Source organism: Anomaloglossus baeobatrachus, chromosome 4 (assembly GCF_048569485.1).
Source record: "Anomaloglossus baeobatrachus isolate aAnoBae1 chromosome 4, aAnoBae1.hap1, whole genome shotgun sequence".
In the NCBI taxonomy this organism is placed as follows: Eukaryota; Metazoa; Chordata; class Amphibia; order Anura; family Aromobatidae; genus Anomaloglossus; species Anomaloglossus baeobatrachus.
In genome coordinates this window covers 629,941,909-629,965,278 of record NC_134356.1, presented here as the reverse complement: position 1 = coordinate 629,965,278, position 23,370 = coordinate 629,941,909, and positions in this window count along the sequence as shown.

Sequence of the window (23,370 nt, the reverse complement as noted above, 5' to 3'; positions counted from 1 at the left end):
ATACTATTAACATTACACCTGCTACAAATTGGGATAGGATCTTGGAGATGGGAATAACCCTTTAAGCTCTGTGGGTTCAGCCAACAGTAGGAGGAGCCAGCTGCAGAATACTGTCTGACTCCATCTTGTTTTTAGTCAGTAAGAAGTAGACAGTAGAGCAAGCTGTATCTGTGAGAGGTATGGCGAGAAGGAGAAGTGGGCAAGCCAGTCAGATATCTAGGCCGAAGAAAGTGAGTGTTTGTGGCAAAATCAATACGACTGGACCCCTGGGGTCAGAGGTGTATCTAGGCTTTCCCGCACCCGGGGCAAGAATTCAGTTTGGCGCCTCACCACCACCACCACCGCGCGGTTTGGGTAGTCATCATGTGACCAGTCATTCATATGTGATTTGCACACTTGCAGTCATGTGATGACGAGCTGCTCTTAAACATAGGAGGAAAAGCTCCGGTAATTGTCACATGCAATTATGAAAATCACATGAGTGAAGTGGCCATGTGGTGACTGCTGGAACCAGCAAGCAGAGCTGAATCCTGACAGTGAATATGTTAGGATTGGGCATACTACACTGCTGCATTTTATAATTAAAGGGCTTGTCCAGGTTTGAAATGAGAGTCTGCAGTGACACTAGGTGACTGCAGGCTCCTGAATTCTAACAGTGCACTCTGCACACTTTTAGGATTCTCTGGTGCCAGTGGCAAGAGTGGACAGTCATATGAGTACAAGTATGAGATTTGTATATTTCCGGCCACTTTCTGATTTGACGTGTCCGGCCTCACTCAATTCATTTTACGTGAGCGGGGCCATGCATGTATAGTCGGCACATAACCACGTGTATGCAAATCACACACTTTCGGTTTTGTGACCTCCCACTCTCACCGCTGGCACCAGAGAATCCTGACAGCGTCCCGTGTGCGCACTGTGAGAATTCAGAAGTCTGCAGTCACATAGAGTGACACATAGTGACTGCAGACTTATCACAAACTTGGACAACCCCTTTAATGCTCCTAACAACATAAATAAAAACATGGTAACCCTTAACTTGTCAGACTGCACAAGACTTTATTAAAGAGGTTGTCCACTACTTTAACATTGATGGCATATCCTTAGGAGAGATCGCCAATGTTTGATTAGCCGGGGTTCGGCACCTGGCACCCCCACTGTTCTAGGTGACGGCGGCGGTGGCGGCTGACCGGAAGTGCTCAGTTCCGGATCTGTTCTGATAGCGTCAGCAGCCTCCTATTCAAATCAATGAGGAACATGTGCAGTACCCAGACGCGGACATTATCATAAGGTGGAGCAGATCCAGAAATAAGCATTTCCGGCCACCTGCACCAAGAGCAGCTGATCAGCGGGGGTCTCGGACATTGATGACTTATTCTAAAGATAGGTCATCAATGTTAAAGTAATCTTACAATTTATGAATTGTTACTTTTGTACAGGATCAGAACTAATAACAGCACCTGAACCACCAGAGGTACAGAAATACAGTACATAATTAGAACCCCCATCAGTACAGAAACACAGCATCACAACCACCAGTAGTACAGAAATTCATCATCACCACCACCAGCAGTATAGCACTTTATCATCAGAAATACAGAAATTCATTACCAGAACCACAAGCAGTACAGAAATACAACTCTATAACCCCATCAGTTCAGAAACACAGCATCAATACAGAAATACATCAGCATAATCAAAATCAGTACATGGTACAACAATTGTAATGTCAGGTCAGCCCCATATACCGTACATTTGTATTGCATGAACATACAACTTCCAGTACATTCTTAAAGGGAATCTGTCACCAGGTTTTTGCCACCTAATCTGAGAGCAGTATAACATAGGGGCAGGGACACTCATTCCAGCAATGTGTCACTTACTGAGCTGCTTAGTGTAGTTTTGATAAACTCACTGTTTAATCAGCAGGAGATAATCATTAGAGGACTACTTGGCGAGATGCATGTAGTCCAGCATATTCATGAGGTCTGTACAACTGCTAGATCTGCAGCAGAGAAAAATGTATTATATCAAAATGACGTCAAACAGCTTGGTAAGTGACACATCGCTGGAATCAAGGTCTCTGTCTCCACATTATGCTTTTCTCAGATGTGGAGCAAAAACCTGACAACAGATTTCTTTTAACAAAGGTAGGGAATTACTTCATGGGAGTTATCGGTCATCATCAGACTGCGGACCATATAGGAAGCACAGTATGGCCTCGGGTCCACTTGTGTTTTGCATGGACGAATGCAATCTGATAAAACATTGGATTGCACTTGCATCACTGTAAGGGGTACTTTACACGCTGCGACATCGCTAGCATCAGCTAGCGATGTCCAGAGCGATAGTACCCGCCCCTGTCGCAGATGCGATATGTGGTGATTGCTGCCATAGCGAACATTATCGCTACGGCAGCTTCACATGCACATACCTGCTCGGCGATGTCGCGGTGACTGCCGAACTATCCCTCCTTCAAGGGGGAGGTGCGTTCGGCGTCACAGCGACGTCACCGCGACGTCACTAATCGTCCGGCCAATAGAAGCGGAGGGGCGGAGATGAGCGGGACATAACATCCCGCCCACCTTCTCCCTTCCGCATTGCCATCGGGATGCAGGTAAGGAGATGTTTGTCGCTCCTTGCGGCTTTACACACAGCAATGTGTGGAGCTGCAGGAGCGACAAACAACATCGTACCTGCGGTCAATCCGACATTATGGAAATGAATGACGTTACACAGATCAGCGATATTGTACGCTTCTGTGCTCGTTCATTGTTCCATCTAGGATTTACACGTTGCGATGTCGCTACCGGCGCCGGATGTGCGTCACTAACGACATGACCCCGACGATATAGTGGTAGCAATGTCGCAACGTGTTAAGTACCCCTAAAACTATGGGGCAGTGTCAATCTGCGATTGATTTCTCATGGCATATCGGCATGAGAAAAGAATCGCTGCATGCTGTGTTTGGCAGCGAGTCTCTCATCACTCGCACCCATACAGGTCTAGGGGAGAGTGTGAATATCGTACTGCACTCAGATGTCATCAGAGTGCAGCGCAATGTACGCAGAGACAGGCAGCAAAAAAGAGGGAGAAAGGGTTCCCTCCCTCTTCTTCACAGATGTGATTCGATCGCAAAATCGTATCACAGTTGCATGACAGTCAGCTGACGCTCAAAGCAGAATGGGAGCCGATGGTCATTACCATATCGCATTCGATGCAATCGAATTTGAAGTGATGCTCAAGTGGGACCAAGGCATAATGATGAGAATTAGTCAGTATCACAAATAAACATTTACATTCAGGTACCTTATAGATGACATTGTCTTGGATCAAAGTCGTTTCTTTATTTTCTTTTTCTTGTCCAGACGCCATTATTAATTTTCACATCCACAACTCGTCTCTGCAGACTTCCATCTTCTCCGGTCTTCTGCAGCACATCTTGGCATGATACCCTTAAAAATAGCAGAATGATTAGAATACACCTATATGACAATATCATATCTGCCCTGGGCTGTACCCCAGAATAAATAATTGCCCATCACTGTGTTCTCTGCACAAAATATGTGCCCCACAGTGAGCTCTCCTTTCCATACTGAGCCCACTCCTCACACTGTACTCTCATACTATGTCCCCTTATACTACCCAGCCTTTATACTGTGCCCTCTCATCACACTACTCCTTGCTATGGCCTCATACTGTACCCACAAGCTACCCCCTCTTCATACCGGGGTGGGGAGATTTCCCCACATACATAGCATCACCCTTTCCCCACATACGTAACATTACCCACCTTCCCAAGCAGCCCCACCCAAGAAACTGTAACCCTTCCCCATGTAGCCCCCCAGAACGCAGCCCCCTGCATATAACAGAACACCCTTCCCTATGCAGCTCCTTGCACATCACATCATCTTCTTCACCACGCAGTCAGCCCCCCAGTCCGCAAGATCACCCCCTCCTTCCCCAAGCGAGTAACATTTCCATCTTTCCTGCACAGCCTCCCAGTACGCAGGGCACACATACATCACCCTCTTCCCCATCCAACCCCATGTATGTAAATATCACCCCTTCCCCTGTACAATTTCTCAATATGCAGCCCTCATAAAGGAACATCCAGTTATCCTGTGCCCCCAAAATACAAATGTGACACACTGGACTAGTCAGATCGTCACAGGGTTCTGCACAATCTTTCTCTCCCCGTGCAGGGCTCAACCCCCCATGGTTCTGTCGCGGGCGGAGGAGGGGACGCCGCGCTCTCCCACTGCTCGGGTCCGGCTGCTGCGGCCTGCCGCTGCTCGGTGGCTCGAGCGATGGACCGGATCCCGGGGACTCTAGCGGCGCTCCTCGCCCGTGAGTGAAAAGGGGATTTTGGGTGTGGGGATTGTTGATTGTCCGTGACGCCACCCACGGTTGTGGTGATTAGTTGAACACCACCGCTGCTCTGGCTGGGGATCCCAGGAGTGGTGGTATGGAGCAGCCAGTTGTTGATTTGCCCCTCCGTGGGTAGGGGATTGGTGGTCCCGGGGCCCAGTGATGGGGGTTGGGGATGGTGAACAGGCGGGCTATGGGGCCTGTGGAGGTGCAGGGGCGCAGGGGCAGCGCTGTGCCGCACGGCACGGAGGTACTCACTCAGCCAGTAAATACGACACAGTTCTCGGTAAACAAACGGCTGGTTGGACGGGTCCCTCAGACGGTTGCGCTGCTGATATCCCCTGCAGTTGACGGTGACGGTCTCTTTCCTGCACCTATGTGTTGTTGTTTGGTTGCGAAGGGTTCCCACCGGTAACCCGCTCCCCGACTTGGATATGAGCCGGAGGCGCTGGCCCTGGGAAACTGGTGCCTTGGCGGTGGCGGTGTTTCCCCTCTACGGTTGGACTGTTGCCTTCAAACGGGACTTGGTTGTTGGGAGACAGTCGTCCCCTTCACTGACGGATTTGGCAAATTATGGCGACTCCTAGCCTTGCCGGGATCCGAAAGGCCCCTTCCCTGGTGCTGACTAATCTTCGTATACCGCTCCGGTACCGCCGGGTCACCACCCGTCCACGGTCCTTTCGGCAACCTCCAATCAGTCTCGCCTGCAGACGGTCACCGCCGTCTGCCAATCTTGCTGTCTCAGTCCGGGGCACACACCCGGACTAACTTCAGGCTTCTTTCTGTCACTTTCTCTTGCTCCTTTACCACTTCCTTCCACTTCACTGTTTACTCCTTCACCTCCCTAGCTTAACTGCCTGGTTTTCCCGCCTCCAGAGCTGTGAACTCCTCAGTGGGTGGAGCCAACCGCCTGGCCCACCCCCTGGTGTGGATACCAGCTCCTGGAGGAAGGCAACAAGGATTTCTGTTTTGACTTCGGTGTGCCTGCAGGGAATGCGGGGTGCGTGTGGTGTGGTGACCTGTGACCCCTGGCTTGCCCAGGGCGTCACAGTTCTGGGTCCCCATCTTGCGGTACTGCCTCCACCAGCATTCACAAATCAAAGTTACACCTCACACGACAGCTGTCAGGCACACCAGCGGGCTGCTTAAGCTGGAATAGGGCAGTCCACCTAGGGGTCAGACAGGGAGGTGGGAAGGGGGATGTCAGCAAGGGAGGAAGTGAAGAGAGCAGAGCTGACAGGTAGAACAGAAGTAGCTCCCAGTGAGTGAGGAGCTGGGAGTAGCAGCTCCCCAGAGTGGAGTGGTAGCCCTCGAGCTGTGAGGAGCTCTGAGAAAGCTGGGAGTTGGAGCTCCCAGGGGAGAAACAGACTAGGTCACAGACGGTGGTCTGGACCCGGAGGAGTCGGAGACCTGGTCGCGGGAGATTGTGACTGGGTGCTTGGCTAGTCTTGGAGGATAGCCAGCAGCCGCAGTTCAATAGCCGAGCTGGGACCGAAGGCACAACAGGGTACACGGACTCTAGGTCGGGGAGAAGCTTCAAGCAACCCGGCAATTAACCTGCGGAGGACAGGGCCTATATGGACTGTTCCCACGAAGCTCAGAGATCGGGGGCACTAACGCAACGAGGGGGATAGGACTTTCCAAGCAGAGCAGCCCACTGAAATCCCAAGTGTGAACTCCTGAGAGCAAGCTCCCCTTGCTACTCATAGCAGGGAGCGGGGCCCAGAAAGCTCCAAGCTGACGGGCCACAAAGGACACTCTAAAATACGGTGCCAGGAGGCAGGCCACAGACCACTAGGCAATGCTGCAGGGGATGGGACCCGGACGAGCTCCCCAAGAGGACAGCGGCACCCAGAGACTTGGTTTACTACGTTGTCAGCGTCTACTTTCTTGCTGAGTGAGTACCTGATTAACCCTGCAACCAGCGAGCCTGCGCTCCCCCTGCACCCTCATCCCATCATTCGGGGTCCCGGGGCATTTCCCTACCCATGGAGGGTAACGTCATCTAGCTGCCCCACTCCATCACCCCGGGTACTCCCAACAGCAGCGGCGGTACTCCCTATTACCGCACACCACGGGTGGCGTCATGAACTATCTATATCTCCCCTGTAAATACCCCCCTTCTTCATTTGAGTGTGGCCCCTAGCCCCCGGGTCCGGAGACCTTCGAGCCATGATTAATCACCCTTAGCCCCTCTCTTCTTGGTGCAGCCCCTCTGTGTGATCTCTCCACAGCTCCTCATCTCCAGCAGCCACAGCACAACGCTGAGTACCGGATGATGGGATATCAGCTCCGCACTGGAGGAGGAAGCCCCACCCCTTCCAGTGACATCATCACCTCAAAGAGCAACTACATTCTAGACTCAGATGGCTTCCCCTGCTTCGGCTCCGCTGCCTGCACTGTGCAGCTGATCAACAGGATTGCTCCTTGCCGGCGCATGACAGATGAGGGCAATATGGCCATGAGCCCCCTGGAGCTTCAGGCCAAAGACAACAGGCCAGATTACCTTCATTATTGACTGCCCTGCATGATTACTAACTGTCCTGTAGTGTGATCAGCTGACCTGATCACACTAGAGACCGAAGTCAGCGCTGGCAGTCACTGCTTTAATTGTCCTCGGATCTTTCATACACAAGGACAATCGATCAGTAGGAACCGCGCGCTGCACTTCCTCTGAGTGTGGCTGTCAGCGTGACAGCTGGGACTCAGAATAGCTCCCAAACGTAGCCACTGAGGAGACTCTGAGAGAGAGCGCTGCATCAGCTGGCCTGACTGCGCCTCCTGACAGTTGCGTCCGTGGCAGATGCCCCACCAGCCCCCCTAGATATGCCTCTGCCTAGGGTCACCGAAGGGAGTCCAGAGCATGCGGGAAGGACTTTGATGTAGACGAGTAGAGGGTCACTCCCTTGCTTGCAACTGTGATTATTAGGCCCTGACTCTAATGCGGGCTCCACACTGTACGATCTATCGTGCGATTGCACGAGCGATCGTACCCGCCCCCATCATTTGTGCGTCACGGGCAATTAGTTGTCCGTGGCGCACAAAGTCGTTAAACCCCGGTCACACGTTGCTACCTGATGAGCGATCTCACTGTGGGACGCGAACATCCACTTCCTGAAGGGGGATGGACGTTCGGCGTCACAGCGACGTCACACAGCGGCCGGCCAATAGAAGCGGAGGGGCGGAGATGAGCGGGACGTAAACATCCCACCCACCTCCTTCCTTCCGCATTGCCGGCGGGAGCCGCGGGACGCAGGTAAGCTGTGCTCATTGTTCCCGGGGTGTCACACGGAGCGATGTGTGCTGCCCCGGGTACGATGAACAATCGGCGCCATTAAAAATAAACAATTTTTTAAAAATAAGCGACGAGTACACGACTCACGATTTGTGAGCGATTCTGCATCGCTCGGAGGTGTCACACGAAATGACGTTGCAAGCGATGCCGGATGACCGTGACCCCGACGATGCATCGCGCGATAACTCGTCTCGTGTGACGCCCGCATAGGTTGCGACTGACTCCAACGGTACTAGTCCTAAAGTGGAGGTTTGACATAGACATGGGCGAACAGGTCAATGCATAATCACAGGTAGACAAGCCTTGTCTGATGGCTGCCAATCACTGTTATAAAAACCAGGACCCTGTGGCTGGGACGCGGAGTGTTGAGGGACATTATGACTCTATTGTGTGAGACTGTGGTGTCATATAGTGTGACAGACGACATGCGAACAGCAGCAGTAGCACCAGGAATTATGGAGCAGTCTGAGGTAAAATTGTGTCTGGAAGTAGAATGTAATGTACCAAAGATGTTGAAGTGTTGTGCCCACAGTGATGATATTCCAGAAATGTTATGCATAACTGTTAGTAAAAGACTGTTGAGAAAGTAACCAAATTCTTTGTCTCTGAATTCCCGGTGGGAAAATCTTGGTTCGCATGAGGACCTAAACTCAGGTAGGGCTTGAACACACAAAGTCCACACACCTCAACAGAACTCCACCACCAAACCATTTTCCCTTGCTCTGTGTAGGTGTGCCAGCACATGGACCACCGAAGGAGGACTGCTGAGCAGAAGCAGAAGACCCCTCCTCGCTCACAACTACCAGTCCAGCATCTTTTCCCTCGTTTCCTTAGCAAGGCAGTAGTGGTCTTGGAGGTGTATTTGAGCTGTTATTGTCGCGGGCGGGGAGGAGGGTGTCAGCACACTACGCTCACCCCCACTGCTCGAGTCCGGCTGCTGCTGCTCAGTGGTGGCTCGAGCGGTGGGCCGGATCCCGGGGGTTTCTCGAGCGGAACTCCTCGCCCGTGAGTGAAAAGGGGATTTTGGTTGGGGAGATTGTTTATTGTCCGTGACGCCACCCACGGTTGTGGTGATTGGGTGTACACCACAGCTGCTCTATATGGGGATCCCTGGGATGGTGAGGCGGAGCAGCCAGTTGTTGTGTTGTCCCTCCGTGGGTAGGGGTTGGTGATCCCGGGGCCCAGTGGGGTGCAGGGGCGCAGGAGCAGCGCTGTGCCCTGCGGCACTGAGGTACTCACTCAGCCAGTAAACACGACACAGTTCTCGGTAAACAAACGGCTGGTTGGACGGGTCCCTCAGACGGTTCACGGTGCTGCGGTTCCCTGCAGTTAGCGGTGACGGTCTCTTCCCTGCACCTTTGAAATGTCTGTTTGGTAGCGATGGATTCCCACCGGTTACCCGCTCCCCGACTACAATCTGGGCCGGAGGAGCTCCACACTTTGCCCGCAGGCGCCGGCCCTGGGAAACTGGTGCCTTCGTGGTGGCAGTGTTTCCCCGTTGTGGTTGGACCTTTGCCGTCAATCAGGACTTGCTTGTTGGGGGATCTACGTCCCCTTCACTAACGGATTTGGCAATTTACGGCGACTCCAAGCCTTGCCGGGATCCGAAAGGCCCCTGCCTTGGTGCTGACTGCCCTTTGTATACTGCTCCAGACCCCCGGGCACACAGCCTCCGTGGTCCTTCCAGCAACCTCCAGACGGTCCCACTGCAGACCTTCACCACCATCTGCTGACCTTGCTGACTCCGTCTGGGCACACAGCCTCAGACCACTTCAGGCTGTACTAAACTGCCACTTTGCACTTCCTCTACTTTCACTTCTCTGTCACTTCAGCTTTCTTCTTCAGCTCCACTACACTTCACTTCCTTCCACTTCCTCCTCCCTGGCTGAACTGCACTCGAGCCCTGCCTGGGCTAATCTGCCTGGTACTTCCTGCCTCCAGAGCTGTGTCCTCCTTGGTGGGCGGACACCAACCGCCTGGCTCCACCCCCTGGTGTGGACACCAGCCCCTGGAGGAAGGCAACAAGGATTTTTAGGTTAGCTGGTGTACCTGCAGGGAATGTGGGGTGTGTGTGTGTTGTGACCTGTGACCCCTGGCTTGCCCAGGGCGTCACATTCCCCCTTAGCAAAACCCAGACCGTCCTCGGGCTGCCCGTCCAACACCGGTTTTATTTTCCTTTTTGTTTTCTGTAAATGTAAAAAGGGTATAACATGATAAACGGTAAATTATGTACATTTTTAATAATAACTCTTCCCAAAACGGGAGGCACATTTCTTTAACGTTGCATAACGGTTTACGGTTACGGTTTCCGCTCTCTCCCACCCAAGCAACCTGGCCGTGATGCTGCCCCTAAAGCCCAGGCAGCACCCCTTGACCCACAGTCCAGCACACGGTACCCGAGCGGGATCTGTCCTTCCCCCCCAGAGGGTAGCCACCGGTTCCTTTGGTGGCTGGGCCCCAGCCTGCTCTGCTGAGGGCCCTCCCTCCAACCTGCCTCTCCGGAGGCGGCATTGCGGAAACGGTAACGGCAAACAACATATTTACAAGCCACTTAACGTTTGTGGGTGCCCTGCAAGTTCACGGGCTTGTCCATGGATAGTTCCCATGCAAAACTTTTTAAACGGTCCCCACGGGGACAACGGTGCCGGCTCCAGCCGGTTGCAAATCACAGCAGACAATCTGGTTACTATCACGGTATCATCATTTTTCATCATCTTTCAACTTTTTCAACAAACTGTGGTGGTCCCAACGGGGACTGGACAACGGTGCTCCGCTGCCCTTTTGCAGCTTAACAGTCCACTCTCACTCGTGGGGCTCTAGTGCCACCTTCACATGGTGCACCGCTCTGGACCCCAATGGTAGCTCGCTGCAGGCGATCTTCTTCCATATTCATGCGGGCATGCACATCCACTCTACACCCCTCTCGGGCATCGATCTCCCTGCGCAGCTGCTGTTGCCGCCGCTCCCAGCCGGGAGTACTTTCTGTTTGCTCCGGTTCAGCGTGTGCGGGGGACGGACCCAGCCAGAGTCCCTCCGTGTCGGCTACGACCGGCACCTTCAGTAATGAGGGACCCCGCTGTGACATCGCCTCCTCTGCCTCCTGGCAGCTGCATCCCCGCCGTGCCTCCGGTGCATCTTTGCTGACGGGCTCAGCCTTTGGCTTCTTCCATAGAAGCGGTTCAGGGTGGTCATGAGCTTCTGCTGCAGGTCGGTCCGCCGGGGCGGATTGGCAGGGTACCGCTACCGGTGGTGGTGGTAGCGGGCCTAGTGGCGGGGCAGCAGCAGCTAACGCAGGTAGCGGGAGAGGCAGCAGGGTGAACGGGTGTAGGCCGGGCCCCTCAGCCGCAGCGGCCGATCCCTCGGGAATACAGGGACGTGGGTCTCTTACCCGTTCCTCCAAATCTTCCTCCACCTCGCATCTCCACATAGCAGCCACCACTTCCACCATGTCGGCCTCCCACTCCTCCATGAGGAGCTGCATCTTGACCTGCAGACGGCTGCTTTGCTGGACGGTCCGGACTTCCACCCACGCTGCGGGGCCAGGCGCGGGGACCACGGTGTTGTCGGTCGGACTCAGCATCTTTAGCAGCGGCCCCTTCCAGGAGCCAGTCAATGGCCGCAGGGTCCTGGCGTCCCTGCTTCTATAGCTGCTTTCACATGCAGCCAGCCGCCATCGCGTCCCCCTTAGCTTCTTTTCGGCCACTCCCCTATCGGGGCGGAGTTCTGGCCTTCGCGCCTCTGCTGCTCGAGAAGACGCTCGAGCGGGAACTTTTCGCGCCAAAGATGGCGGCTTCTGAAATATCCGGCGGTAACAAGGCGCACCTCTACCAAACGGCAGAGCGGTAAGATCCTGTTCGTGACGCCAAGTTGTCGCGGGCGGGGAGGAGGGTGTCAGCACACTACGCTCACCCCCACTGCTCGGGTCCGGCTGCTGCTGCTCAGTGGTGGCTCGAGCGGTGGGCCGGATCCCGGGGGTTTCTCGAGCGGCACTCCTCGCCCGTGAGTGAAAAGGGGATTTTGGTTGGGGAGATTGTTTATTGTCCGTGACGCCACCCACGGTTGTGGTGATTGGGTGTACACCACCGCTGCTCTATATGGGGATCCCGGGGATGGTGAGGCGGAGCAGCCAGTTGTTGTGTTGTCCCTCCGTGGGTAGGGGTTGGTGATCCCGGGGCCCAGTGGGGTGCAGGGGCGCAGGGGCAGCGCTGTGCCTTGCGGCACTGAGGTACTCACTCAGCCAGTAAACACGACACAGTTCTCGGTAAACAAACGGCTGGTTGGACGGGTCCCTCGGACGGTTCACGGTGCTGCGGTTCCCTGCAGTTAGCGGTGACGGTCTCTTCCCTGCACCTTTGAAATGTCTGTTTGGTAGCGATGGATTCCCACCGGTTACCCGCTCCCCGACTACAATCTGGGCCGGAGGAGCTCCACACTTTGCCCGCAGGCGCCGGCCCTGGGAAACTGGTGCCTTGGCGGTGGCGGTGTTTCCCCGTTGTGAAGTGTAGTGGAGCTGAAGAAGAAAGCTGAAGTGACAGAGAAGTGAAAGTAGAGGAAGTGCAAAGTGGCAGTTTAGTACAGCCTGAAGTGGTCTGAGGCTGTGTGCCCAGACGGAGTCAGCAAGGTCAGCAGATGGTGGTGAAGGTCTGCAGTGGGACCGTCTGGAGGTTGCTGGAAGGACCACGGAGGCTGTACCTGCAGGGAATGTGGGGTGTGTGTGTGTTGTGACCTGTGACCCCTGGCTTGCCCAGGGCGTCACATTATCATGTTCGAATACTGCCCTGCAGCCCAGTTTCCAAGGGATTTGCTCATGCTCTGCTTCAGTGTGTCACAGTACATGTTGGCATTGATGGTTCCCTCAATGAACTGTAGCTCCCCACAGCTGGCAGCACTCATGCAACCCCAAACCATGACACTCCACCACCATGTTTGACTATAGGTAGAACACACTTGTCTTTGTCCTCCTCACCTGGTTGCCGCCACACACACTTGACACAATCTGAACCAAATAGGTTTATCTTGGTCTCATTAGACCACAAGACTGGGCTTTAATAACCCATGTCCTTAGTCTGCTTGTCTTTAGCAAATTGTTTGCAGGCTTTCTTGTGCTTCATCTTTAGAAGAGGCTTCTTTCTGGAACAACAGCCATGCAGACCAATGTGATGCAGTGTGCCGAATATGGCCTGAGTACTGACAGGCTGAACCCCCTACCCTGTAACCCTTGCAGCAATGCTGGCAGCACTCCTATGTCTAATCTGAAAACACAACCTTTGGCACGTGCACTCAATTTCTTTGGTCGAACATGGCAAGGTCTGTTCTGAGTGGAACCTGTCTTGTTAAACCGCTGTATGGTCTTGGTCATGGTATTGGCAATCTTCTTATAGCCTTGGCCATCTTTATATTGAACAACAATTCTTTTTTTCATATCCTCAGAGACGTCTTTCCCATGAGGGGCAATGTTGATCTTTCAGTCACCAGTATGAGAGAGTGTGTGAGCGATAACACCAAATGTAACACCCCTGCTCCACATTCACACCCGAGACCTTGTAACACTAAAGAGTCACATAACACTGGGGATGGTAAATGGCTAATTGGGCACAATTTGGCCATTTTCACGAAGCGGTGTACTCACTTTTGTTGCCAGCGGTTTAGACATTAATGGCTGTGTGTTGCTATTTAGAGGACACTAAATTTACACAGTGACACAAGCTCTTCAGTGTTGTCCCATGAAAAGATATAAAATATTTACAAAACTGTGAGGGTGTACTCACTTTTGTGATATATGTACATATATGTTAAATGGAGGCTGTGACCGATGTCTACTAATGTGAGGGGTGTACTCACTTTTGTGATATACTGTATCATCACATTCTACGGCCGCTAATTATACTGATGCGGGTGTGCAGCTTTATGAGATACCTGCCTGAAGCAACATATACATATCAGACTTTAAATGCTTATTAGCAATATCCTAGCACTGAAAAACCTCTTTACTAAATCCGATATTTCAAAATGGATTTGTAGGTGAATTTTAAGGCCCCCATAATAGGTGTATTCTATGGTGAACATAGGAGGAAGACTTTGCAGACCGTGCCCCCGTGGTTCTCTTGCACAGGAGTGATATGCCATCCTCGTCCATTCCTATACCAACGTCTATGTTCATTGGAGAGTTGGCGTAGATAATTAGCCATTAAACAGTTATTCTTATGCATGGTTTGGATGATTTTTTTAGATAGATTTCTAGGTCCCAATATTCTTTGTCCAAAATATATCCAGGACTTTAATTGTATAAACAAATTGCATGGGATATAATTTTCCTTAAAGGGAACTTGTCACCACTTTTTTCGCCTATAAGCTGCGGCCACCACCACCGGGCTCTTATATACAGCATTCTAACATGCCATATATAAGAGCCCGGGCTGGGGGTATAACATAAAAAAATACTTTATAATACTTACCTAACGGTCGCGCTGTGGGACTTATGGGTTTGTCCGGTGCCGGCGCCTCCTCTTTTGGCCATCTTCGTCCTCTTTCTGAAACCTGGGTGCATGACGCAGCTGCGTCATACCCACTCGCCGGTCCTGCGCAGGTCCACTACAATACTTTGATCTGCTCTGCTCAGGGTAGATCAAAGTGCGCCTGCTCAGGACCGGAATGCCGGCGAGTGTGTATGACGTCAAACCCATCATGCAGCGCGGATAGAGAAGGAGCACAAAGATGGCCAAAAGAGGCAGCGCCGGCCACGGACAACGGAGACACCCATAAGGTCCACCGAGCGACCGATAGGGAAGTATTATAAAGTGTTTTTTATGTTATACCCCCAGCCTGAGCTCTTATATACAGCATGTTAGAATGCTGTATAGAAGAGCCCGGTGGTGGTGGCAGCAGCTTATAGGCGAACAAAGTGGTGACAGGTTCCCTTTAATTGCTAAATAGGTGTCACAGGTAAATAAATATGATGGACTAAGCTGAAAGTCTTGTAAGTGAATATACAACTTAAGGCCCCCTTCACACGTCCGTCAGAAACACGCACGTGTGTTACGGGCAGTTTTTCGGGTCCGTGTCCCGTTTTTGTGTCCGTTTTTATGGTCCGTGTGGCACCTGTGTGAATTGCGTATGCTAGCCGTGTTTGTGTGTAGAACGTCCGTGTGGGCGTGTGGAATTAACGTGTATGTGTACGTGGAATTTCCGTGTGGAATGTCCGTGTGTGTGATGCACAATGTCGTTTATAAATGTCGGCTGACAGCAGACAGAGTTGCGCGATGAGAATGAACTCGGGTGAACTTCACCCGACTTTATCCTCATACCGCGTCTCTGTCTGTGTCGAGTACTGAATTAGCGGTCACCTGTGAAGGATTCACCGGTGACCGCTAATCCCCCGAGTGACTGAAGTTTCCCCCCCTCTCTCATACTCACCGTTCCTCGATCCCTGGCGCGGCGCTGCACGGCATTCACACTGCTGCGGCGGCTTTTACTATTTTGAAAAAGCCGGCCGCTCATTAAACAATCTCCTATTCCCTGCTTTCCCCTCCCACCGGCGCCTATGATTGGTTGCAGTGAGACACGCCCCCACACTGAGTGACAGGTGCCTCACTGCACCCAATCACAGCAGCCGGTGGGCGGGTCTATACTGTGTAGTGAAATAAATAATTAAATAATTAAAAAAAAACGGCGTGCGGTTCCCCCCAATTTTAATGCCAGCCAGATAAAGCCATACGGCTGAAGGCTGGTATTCTCAGGATGGGGAGCTCCACGTTATGGGGAGCCCCCCACCCTAACAATATCAGTCAGCAGCCGCCCAGAATTGCCGCATACATTATATGCGACAGTTCTGGGGCTGTACCCGGCTCTTCCCGATTTGCCCTGGTGCTTTGGCAAATCGGGGTAATAAGGAGTTAATGGCAGCCCATAGCTGCCACTAAATCCTAGATTAATCATGTCAGGCGTCTATGAGACACCCTCCATGATTAATCTGTAAATTACAGTAAATAAACACACACACACCAGAAAAAATCCTTTATTAGAAATAAAAAACACACACATATACCCTGGTTCACCACTTTAATCAGCCCCAAAAAGCCCTCCATGTCCGCCGGAATCCAGGATGCTCCAGCGTCGCTTCCAGCGCTGCTGCATGGAGGTGACCGGAGCTGCAGAAGACACCGCCGCTCCGGTCACTTCCACGCAGCAAATGAGGTGAGTAGCGCGATCAGCTGAGCTGTCACTGAGGTTACCCGTTGTCACTGGATCCAGTAACAGCGGGTAACCTCAGTGACAGCTCAGCTGATCGCGCGGCTGTCTTCATTAGCTGCGTGGAGGTGACAGGAGCGGCTGTGTCTGCTGCAGCTCCGGTCACCTCCATGCAGCAGAGCTGGATGCGACGCTGGACCATCCTGGATGACACCGGACATGGAGAGCTTTTTCGGGCTGATTAAAGTGGTGAACCAGGGTATATGTGTGTGTTTTTTATTTCTAATAAAGGATTTTTTCTGGTGTGTGTGTTTATTTACTGTAATTTACAGATTAATCATGGAAGGAATCTCGGGGAGACGCCTGACATGATTAATCTAGGATTTAGTGGCAGCTATGGGCTGCCATTAACTCCTGATTACCCCGATTTGCCAAAGTACCAGGGCAAATCGGGAAGAGCCGGGTACAGCCCCAGAACTGTCGCATATAATGTATGCGGCAATTCTGGGCGGCTGCTGACTGATATTGTTAGGGTGGGGGGGTCCCCATAACGTGGAGCTCCCCATCCTGAGAATACCAGCCTTCAGCCGTATGGCTTTATCTGGCTGGCATTAAAATTGGGGGGGACCGCACGCCGGTTTTTTTTAATTATTTATTTATTTATTTTACTGCACAGTATAGACACACCCACCGGCTGCTGTGATTGGGTGCAGTGAGGCACCTGTCACTCAGTGTGGGGGCGTGTCTCACTGTAACCAATCATAGGCGCCGGTGGGCGGGGAAAGCAGGGAATAGGAGATTGTTTAATGAGCGGCCGGCTTTTTCAAAATAGTAAAAGCCGCCGCAGCAGTGTGACTGCCGTGCAGCGCCGCGCCGGAGATCGGGGAACGGTAAGTATGAGAGAGGGGGGGAAACTGACCGACAGACTGTGAGAGAGGGACAGACAGACAGAGAGACCGACAGAGAGACAGAGAGACCGACCGACGGACTCAGGGAGATTGACCGACATACACAGAAATAGAAAGAATAGCCGACATCACTAGAAATAAAAACACCAAACGGACACAGACTATAGGTAGATGCATACGTGTTTACTAACGTGTGTGCACATACCCATAGACTTTCATTGTGTCCACGTGTGCGTGCTCCGTGCAGATAACGGACATGCATCCGTGCAAAACGCAAACACATACGGATCACGGACACGCACACACGGACATAATGAAATAACGCACGTGTGACCACGATCATAGATTAACATTGGTGCACGTTTGGCCGTGTCTCCGGTATATACGGAAACGGACCAAACACGCACGTGTATCACGGACGTGTGAAGGGGGCCTAAAACGGTGTGCACAGTGAGATCTACAAGGATCTTAGCACTGCTCTGTACAGCAGAAATCGTGGTCTCCTATGAACTTCATGACAGTATATCATAGATCGTGAAGTGGTTAATGACCACACTCAACATCAAAGTCAAAGTTGACTGTGCAAGGAAACAAAGAGCCTGTAAAAAGCCAAATGGTGTAAAATATTTAATGAAACTCTAATGCAACAATGTTGTAAGATGGCAGCCGGAAACGTCATAGAGGGAAGATATGTATCACAGAGGTGGTTATCCTAGGTCACTATGTGATATAAGCCTGGAAGCTAGGTCCAGTACATATACAGTTAGGTCCAGAAATATTTGGACAGTGACACAATTTTCGCGAGTTGGGCTCTGCATGCCACCACATTGGATTTGAAATGAAACCTCTACAACAGAATTCAAGTGCAGATTGTAACGTTTAATTTGAAGGTTTGAACAAAAATATCTGATAGAAATTGTAGGAATTGTACACATTTCTTTACAAACACTCCACATTTTAGGAGGTCAAAAGTAATTGGACAAATAAACCAAACCCAAAAAAAAAATTTTTATTTTCAATATTTTGTTGCGAATCCTTTGGAGGCAATCACTGCCTTAAGTCTAGAACCCATGGACATCACCAAACGCTGGGTTTCCTCCTTCTTAATGCTTTGCCAGGCCTTTACAGCCGCAGCCTTCAGGTCTTGCTTGTTTGTGGGTCTTTCCGTCTTAAGTCTGGATTTGAGCAAGTGAAATGCATGCTCAATTGGGTTAAGATCTGGTGATTGACTTGGCCATTGCAGAATGTTCCACTTTTTTGCACTCATGAACTCCTGGGTAGCTTTGGCTGTATGCTTGGGGTCATTGTCCATCTGTACTATGAAGCGCCGTCCGATCAACTTTGCGGCATTTGGCTGAATCTGGGCTGAAAGTATATCCCGGTACACTTCAGAATTCATCCGGCTACTCTTGTCTGCTGTTATGTCATCAATAAACACAAGTGACCCAGTGCCATTGAAAGCTATGCATGCCCATGCCATCACGTTGCCTCCACCATGTTTTCCAGAGGATGTGGTGTGCCTTGGATCATGTGCTGTTCCCTTTCTTCTCCAAACTTTTTTCTTCCCATCATTCTGGTACAGATTGATCTTTGTCTCATCTGTCCATAGAATACTTTTCCAGAACTGAGCTGGCTTCATGAGGTGTTTTTCAGCAAATTTAACTCTGGCCTGTCTATTTTTGGAATTGATGAATGGTTTGCATCTAGATGTGAACCCTTTGTATTTACTTTCATGGAGTCTTCTCTTTACTGTTGACTTAGAGACAGATACACCTACTTCACTGAGAGTGTTCTGGACTTCAGTTGATGTTGTGAACGGGTTCTTCTTCACCAAAGAAAGTATGCGGCGATCATCCACCACTGTTGTCATCCGTGGACGCCCAGGCCTTTTTGAGTTCCCAAGCTCACCAGTCAATTCCTTTTTTCTCAGAATGTACCTGACTGTTGATTTTGCTACTCCAAGCATGTCTGCTATCTCTCTGATGGATTTTTTCTTTTTTTTCAGCCTCAGGATGTTCTGCTTCACCTCAATTGAGAGTTCCTTAGACCGCATGTTGTCTGGTCACAGCAACAGCTTCCAAATGCAAAACCACACACCTGTAATCAACCCCAGACCTTTTAACTACTTCATTGATTACAGGTTAATGAGGGAGATGCCTTCAGAGTTAATTGCAGCCCTTAGAGTCCCTTGTCCAATTACTTTTGGTCCCTTGAAAAAGAGGAGGCTATGCATTACAGAGCTATGATTCCTAAACCCTTTCTCCGATTTGGATGTGAAAACTCTCATATTGCAGCTGGGAGTGTGCACTTTCAGCCCATATTATATATATAATTGTATTTCTGAACATGTTTTTGTAAACAGCTAAAATAACAAAACTTGTGTCACTGTCCAAATATTTCTGGACCTAACTGTAGTTATAACGCTCGCCGCAGTGCAGTGAGCGTGGACGTAGGAACCCACTAGATCGCAGTGGAGCTGCGGTAGCTGACCACAAGCAGGACACGGGAGAGCGTAGATGGTGAGCAATAGAAAAGGTTTATTGATAATCCTTAAACAGGAAAGGAGTGCGAGGGTGACCGGGAGAGGCTCCACCGGACCATGCACCGGACTCCCCTGGAGGAGCAACTGGGAGCAAACCACTATACAGGGGCTGTCCAGTCCAGCCCCAGGGGGCCTAAGTGCACAATTTCCAAGACTGTGGTTACAACTCACCGCGTCACAGGGAAAGAGCAAAGTCTCTGGTTAGTGTACCCAGACAGTAGCACAGCACAACGTGTGGAGGCATGGAAAACGTGAAGATTCAGTGGAAGTGGAAGTGGCTCCTCCGGATGCGGCACAGCTTATACAACAAGGCTCTGTGTACGTGGAACCGCAAGTGAAGCTTGACACCATGGAGGAGGCACAGCTTACGGGTCCTTTTTGCAACAAAGAAGCAGCGGTTCCGGAGGCACAGCAAACACGAGTAAATCTAAGGATAGGAAATGACACATTAGTAAGAGGCATGCAGCGCGACCTGTTATGATCCGGTAACTGTGGAAAATTACAAAAAACTCCCATTAGTAGAAAAACACCAAGAAAAACAAGAGTGGTTAGAACCTGAACTGACCACAATCCCCTAACTATCAGACCACACTAGAAGTAGCCGTGGAGTGTTCCTAAACACCTAGACGCCACGTCACAGCTGGAGAAACTAGCTACACCTCACAGATAGAAACAAGGAAATCAACCTTGCCCCAGAGAAGTCCCCAAAGGAATAGCCAGCCCCCGACATATAAAGATTACTGTGATGTAGGAAAACACGATACACAGATAGGGAAAATAGATTTGGCAAAGGCGAGGCCCGACTACCTAGATACAAAGGAAAGAAAAGGAAACTGATTGTGGTCAGTATAAAAACCCTTCAGAAAAATACCAATATCCTGAAAATGGCCCTGGAGGTCGAACGACCGCACCCCCACTATATCAGGTACTCTTGTAAATAATGGGAAAGACAAAATACCAAAAAGAACACAAAAAATACAAATAATCAAGTTTGAGAGGGAGAATCTTCCTTTTCTTGCAGAAGAGCTAGCAAAGGGGGAACCCCCATGTTCACCAAACTAGAAAAGCAAATCTTCACCTGCAAGAAAACAGATTCCAAACCAAACAAAAAGAAAAAGAAACACCCTGAGGTGTAAACCAGGTTCCAAAGCAAAAGTGTATGTAGTAGGGAGCCGCCGCTGCAAAATGTCTCTACTGGGGCTGATGGTATTAGCAGCTAGTATGGTAGTCCCTCCGCAAGTAGGGTATTGCCCCAGCAGGTGTATGGTGCAGTGGGCATCCGAAGAAGGAGTCCAGACAGGTATTCAGTGCAACTGGTTTACTCACTTTAGATGTTATGTTTAATCTCTTTTTTATTGAAAAATTAAGGTTGGTTACAATAAGCAGGGCTGCAGACCAAGGCAAACCCCCAAAATAGAGACAAAACAAAAAAACAAACAAACCAAGAATGCAATGAAACATGAAAGGCTTTGCATGGTTGCAGCCATATACAGTTTGTTACAATAAAGAACATTTAAAAACCTTTATATCATTCTGTCTTGAACCATTATAAAAGTATAAAATCCATAAACTATACCATAAACAGCAAAGATTTACCATTCATTCACTTTAGATGTTAGCTGGTTGCCCGAGGCCGGCTGGTTTCGCCTCCAGGTCCCCGTCGTCCCTGTGCCAGTCTGGTTCTCTGGTACCTTCTTCCCCTGCACCTGTCTCTGGTAAGTGGGTCCCCATGGTATGGAACACTGGGGATCCCCAGTCTGTGGTTTGTCCACTTCTGTCCGCCTGACGGTAACGTGAACCCTGTGGGGATGGAGTCTCTGGTCCTGTCCCCGGCTCTCTCTTTGCTACTGAGTCTTCGGATTCTTAAGGGTCAGCAAGGTCCTTAATGGTCCCCTCGCTGTGCAGGTGTTAACAGGTTGGCTTGAAGCTCTTTTCTGTCATAGGGTCCTGTACTCCGTCGGTGCATTGTTCCGGGAGTACTGCACCATACTCCAGCGGCAACTACCTGTCCTGGGTACCAGGTCACCGTCAACCCTAGTCAGGACGTTGCTCAGTCACCTTCACACCTCCACTGTCACTGCAGTTGTTTACACAGTCACTACTGCTCTGTTCACTGATTTCCTGTGTTGCCGACTACTCTCCAGTCTGCCCCTCCCACCTGGTCAACTAGTGGACTGGAGTGGCTCCACCTCTAGGCGGCCATCCATGATCCCACCCTAGCTAGGTACCATTGTATGGGGGATTGTTGGGGAGAACTGGGATTTTTGGTGTTACCAGCACTGGGGTTCTGGGTTCCTAAGGGGGAAGGCCCTGCATCCTGGTGGGGATGCAAAGCCTTGGGGCACCCTGAGGGCTTTAGGGGCGCTACATTTGCACTCAAAACAGCTCAGTACTAACAGTACCTGTGATGATGTCAGAGGGAGGGGAGGAGAGTCAGAGATCACATGATCCTTAGTGCATGCAGGATTCTGCAGTGTTACTATGAATGCAGGAGAGCAGGGAGCGTATGTGGGCTGTGTCAGCTTGCTGGAAACGGTAAGTACAGAACGGACAGAAGCCGTTCCAGCCCGGGTGATACTGCGGAGACGCCCCCGGTCCCCATAGCCAGCAGGAACCGGAGTCAAAATGTGGCGCCCCTGACCTGGTCAGGCACCACTGAGTACTGCACCCATGCTGGGGACAGTACAATACAGGTAATCCAGAAGGCTGACAGGGGTGTGGTACACAGGCGCATAGTAATCAGCTCTCACACATGTACCCATGAGAGGACCCCTGGGGATCCCAGGAGGGGGAAAAGCCTTGACCTTCACTGGAATAGTGGAGGGGGCCAAAAGCCTCCATCTCCTCTCAAGGGGTGTGGTAAGAGAGTCTGGTTGCTAGGTGGCGTAGGCAAGAACAGGAGAGGAGGGGCAGTGAGTCAGTTAGAGCAGAACTCCATAGGGCTCAGTGAGGAGCAGACCTGTGGGGCTGTTGCTGTCTAACAGCGCCCGCGCAGTGGCTACTGACGGGGGAGAACGGTCAACTAGGAGTACTACCCGAAATCCATCTTCAGCTAAAGAGAGAGCACGGAGTGGGAAGTAAGGAGACTGCTAGAGAGTACCAGGCCCAAACGGGCGGCAGATCCCGAAGCGGAGATAGATCCAGCTTTCTTTTGCTAAACCTGCCGGTGTGGGGCTCTCAAAGCCCACGCCACAACACCACAAAAAGCCGCAGCCACGTAGCCACAGTTAGGGCCCATAGCTCACAGGAGGCAAGAAGCTGGAGTGATCTGGCCCAGGCAACAAGCACACGGCAAACGAAGGGGAGTGAGGCTTCAGCAACTTCCCTGGGTGACCCCCATAGGGACTCAAAGTCGGGGTCACCCCAAACCACCAAGGGCTAAGGAAGGCGAGTTAGTAGTCACCCTCACAAGTCAGCCTGAAGGACACCTGGTTCCCGCCTGGTTCATCCCAGCTACGCCCGGGTTACTCACCCTGCCACCTGAAGTGAGTAAAAACCCTGAAAGACATTCTGCCTGTGTGGAGTTATTCTGCGCCTTGTGGTACTATGCACCTACATCGGGCCCTGGGGCTTGCCTCACTCTCAGGAGGCTATCCCAACTAACTGCACATACCATCAGCCCCAGGCGACCCTCAACCTGCAGTGGCGGTCCCTACTGGCCGCAATACTGAGAGTGGCGTCACGACAAGAAGAAGATCTCCTACCTGTGACCAGATCCAGCTGAGTGGAGTCCCTGAAGGTAATGCACCGACACAACACCTGTGGGGCTTCACATCTGGCGTCACGAACAGGATAAGGACTAGACCTGTTCAGACAGGTGACCATGTGCCTGGGCGGTCCGCTTGAAAAATTGGAAGCGCCGCCATATTGCCACCATGAAAAGCGCGCTGAAAAACAACAGCAGCCCGCGCTGGGAGAAGTTACCGCCCACGAAGAGGTGTGGCTACCCAGAGATCCCCTGCAGAGTTCTGACCTCGCTTGTGAAGAGAGCGGAGGCGTCCAGAGACGTCGGGACAGAAAGGGAGCCACAAGCCTGCTGCTGGGAGAGGAGCTGCTGAAAGAGGCAG